Source organism: Xenopus laevis, chromosome 7L, assembly GCF_017654675.1.
Source record: "Xenopus laevis strain J_2021 chromosome 7L, Xenopus_laevis_v10.1, whole genome shotgun sequence".
Classification (NCBI taxonomy): domain Eukaryota; kingdom Metazoa; phylum Chordata; class Amphibia; order Anura; family Pipidae; genus Xenopus; species Xenopus laevis.
Genome location: NC_054383.1, coordinates 38096934 through 38101368, shown reverse-complemented (window position 1 = coordinate 38101368; position 4435 = coordinate 38096934).

Below are 4435 nucleotides of genomic sequence, written 5' to 3'. Positions count from 1 at the left end.
CTAATACATCTTCTAGGCAAAAGGAGCCCCCCTATCAGATATATTAGATCTAACTGTCAATGACTATCTGACACCCAACTCCTGCATGAAGACAGAATGAAAAGAAACAGATGCTGAGAGAGGAATAGTGAAGATGAACTTGATTATTTCAGACAATACTGAATTTTTCATTGATTATATTTGGAAAGTTTCTTACTTCAGTATGCTGAAGCTTATATCAAATTTTAATTTTCGCGATAGTTCCCCTTTAATTAATACATATGCAATGAGATGGTCTTACAATAGTTACTTTTACAGCAAAAATCTCCTCCAGCCATTTGCAACATGCTGCAATAAAAATGATATTGTGATGTGGTGCTCTGTGTAGAATTTTTGTGTATTATTGTATATTAAATGATGCTGCTGGGGAAGCTGATTCAGTGATAAGCATATCAGCTCATTACAGTTGCAGCACTACAATGCCAAACCAGTGTTCCAGCTTTTTCCATGTTATATGCCAGCCATGTATTAATCAAACACTTTAAATAAAAAAAGGTCATGCTACATACAGTAGAATGCAGCTGCAGTCACAGCCAACTTTTATTGCCATGCTGGCCTATAATTATATGTCATGCATTCTAACACGTTAGGCTTCATACACATGGCACTCAGGATGTGTGTGCTCATTTGCCATGCTCCATGTGATACTGAGCTCCATGTGAATGAAGCCTTACAAGACAGTTCTTATTGGAGGGTATTTGTAGCTGACAAAAACTCCCATAAATTTTGAAATTCGACCAACCGTAATTTATTTAAAAAATCAAATTTTTCAAACTCGGATGAATTAAATCGACCCGAAAACTCGAATTTTAATAGAATTTTAAAAAACTTGATTATAGTTTTTTCTCTGAAAAATACTCGAATGTCAGGAAGGCTGCAAAGAACTCCAAATTGATCCCTGAACATCTCCCATGGACTTAAACAGCAATTTGGCAGGTTTTAGGAGGGTGAATAGTCAAATTTGAGTTCTTAAAGAGCCAGAGTGTGATAAATCTCGAAAATCTAATTTTTTTTACAAACTCAAACTGAATTTGAATAACTCCCTAGTCGAATTTGACAGTTTTGACCATAAAAAAATTTGAAAATTAGAATCTCGAATATATCGGTTTTGAATTTAATGTCTTCTTCTTCTGACTCTTTCAAATGGGGGTCACTGACCTCGTCTAAAAAAACTAATTCTCTGTTAGGCTACAAATGCACTGTTATTGCTACTTTTTATTATTTATCTTTCTATTTATACCCTCTCCTATTCATATTCCAGTCTCCTATTCAAATCAATGCATGGTTTCTAGGGTAATTTGGGCCCTAGCAACCAGATGACTGAAATTGCAAATTGGTGAGCTGCTGAATAAAAAGCTAAATAACTCAAAAACCTCATCTAATAAAAAATTAAACCAATTGCAAATTGTGTCAGAATATCACTATATCTCGCTAATAGTCAACTCAAAGGTAAACAACCCCTTTAAGACCACTCTGATCAAAAGCTGATGATTTGTGACATTAACCTATAATTTATTTTTCTTGGTTTAAATAAAATGCATCATTAGTGACCAGTCCCCCAACTTTCTTCTAAGCAAGGGAAAATGTGTGTTCGACACTAGTGGGGTCATTTAAATTCAGTAAATCAAGTGCAAATTTGTACATTTGCCACTGGGTTCCATTGTATAACCCAGTTACAAGACTTAAGAGATTTAACAAATGCAGTTGTAAAATATGTATAGGATTGTACATAAATGATGTATTAATAAGAAGGATGAAGTAATAGTGGATAAACCCTGGTGGCTACTGATGAAGGTGTATAACACACATGGCATTTACCATACTAAGATAATAAGATCAGGAAGGCTGTGGGTTCAAAATCTCATTAGGGTCCAAAGGAACTTGTTTACAGTCTGTTAAGCACATACTTTGTAGTACAAGATCCATGCACTGGGAAGTTAGACCAGGAAGCATATGAACTGGGCCTCTGGATAAAGGAACTAACGGCTACAGGAGACATTCTGGCCAAGGGGAGGGTACAGGGATCTGTTCATACTGCTTAGCTTTCAGGGAGGTATATAATAAAAACTGCCTATGCTCTTCTTCACCAAAATTCCACTTTTAACCCCAGCAGGACATTACAAGAAAATAACAAAAATAACATTTATAAAATGGCCAACGTCATAGGGAATCCTGTGCAGTTCCATTGTAGAGTCAGTTGGGCATCTGGCAGGTGCCTGATTTAATGTCTGCTGTTAAGAGCTGTGGCCCCAGACATTACAATTACAATCTTTTCTGGAAGAGATCTTTCCAGGAAAGATTATTCATTTCAATACACATGTATAGAGCTGAATTGTCAGAAATACAGGTAGAAACAATAGAATTCGACCTGTATCTTACAATTCAGCACTAACAATGGCCGATGTATGAATGCCTTTAAAGGCACCCAATCAAAATTGGCCAGCCCAATCAGCAAGCCGACCAATATCCAAGTCTTCTTTCGATATAGATTGGCACATCTCCCACCATACATGCACTGAATATGGTACGAAAATTAGTTTTGTACAATATTATTGGTGCGTCTATGGCCACAGAGCCAGGTAATAGAGTCTCACAGAGCAGTACTTGTGTACAGTGTGAGACTGTTACTGTGGGATTGCTGGTATCATAAAGCAACATGGTGATAATAACAGTATTTATTAGTTGCACAACTTGTGATCATTTATGTTTGAAGTTCAGTTCCCAGCACTCACTGAAAGTTAAGGGTGTGTGGCAAGTACAAACCCCTGTACACAACTATATAAGGTAACTCTAACCAACTGAATGTCTGCTTTTGTCATTTAGATGCAATAACATTCATACTATACCCGGATCAGAGCAGTGTGCACTGATCCTTCTTATGTTTTATTTAAGCCTTACCCGTTTTGTCTTAGTAGTGAAGCTTTTCCAGATGTTTGTGCCAATTTGCTGTCCATAATTTCCATGTATGAATGGAGACTTCTAAATGGGTCATCTTTATAAGGTCTGTCCTGTCCTTCAGCTTCATCCTCATCACTGTCTAAAAACTCAAATTCTTCTTCAGTTTCCAGATCATCTGAATTCAGCTGCTCTGGGCCTAGGCCTGTTAGGTATTTGACAAATTAAAGAAAAGAACAGTGGGCTAAGGAATGATGAACAAAATACAACTTACAACTGATTTCTAACAGAGCAGGTTGCATTTGTTTCTGAACTACAGATGGAGAAGCCTGTATGTAGACCATTTGGGGTAAATTTATCAAAGAGTGAAGTTAGAGATCACCACAGACCAATAGAGTGAAATTCCACCACTCTCCTTTTATTTCTATGGGATTTTTAAGAGTGTTTATCAATGGGTTTAAGTGAAAGTTCACCCTTCGATAAATACGCCTTTAAAAATCCCATAGAAATTAATGTAGAGTGGTGGAATTTCACTCTAGTGGACTGTGGTGATCTCTAACTTCCCTCTTTGATAAATATTCCCCAAAGGGCTAAACGGTGCACATAATTCAGATCCGTTGAGATGAGAGGAAGCACAGGCGGCACGTCGGATGCACCGAATATAATGTGAGTAATACAAATGCCGCCTGCGTTTCCTCTCATCGCCTTGGATCTGAAGAATGCGCACCATGTAGTTCAGCCCTAAATGTCAAACCATTTAAAAAGGTTATTACCACACCTTCTGCATTTAAATGAATGCTGTGCTATATAGTGCACTGTGTGATGTATTTGGTATGTTTTAATACCTCTGGTATTATTTTAGAACAGTGCAATAAAATAGTCCACAGATGTGCTTGACAATGTGTGTTTTCTTGTTTAAATGGAATTACTCTTTTGTTAATGGCACTAAAAACAGTAAACTTCACCAAGAATTTTTTTCTATTTAAAAAAAACTGGAGCTTCACAAGGAACCCTGGATATTTGAGTATAAAAAAAGATCATTACAGGTTGGAGAGTAAGAACACACACTTGTATTATTTGTCAATGTCATAACCTTCTTAGTGGCAGATACTTATCGAGCGTTATAGAAGCCTCCATGCTGCTCTTTGCATATGAAAACTTCCTTTTAGATAAGGAACTCATTTCCCCAGACTGAATGCTTCTGTTCACTATTTTAGTTTCAAAAGTTAGTTTTCTGCTGTTATATCACATTTAAACATGCTCTGTCTGAAAGACAGACCAGCAAGCAAAGACCAAATGGATTGTAGATTGTCCATGAACACTATACAATCTATCAGACATACAGTATGTACACAGTGAGCACACCTACCCGGCCACTTCAGCTCCCTCATGTGATGAAACATTAGATATAAATTCCTTCATGCTCGCTGTCACTTCAGATAAATTATATTTCTGCTCATTTTCAGTGGCTGTTGGAACATATTCCTTGGCACCTGCTGCA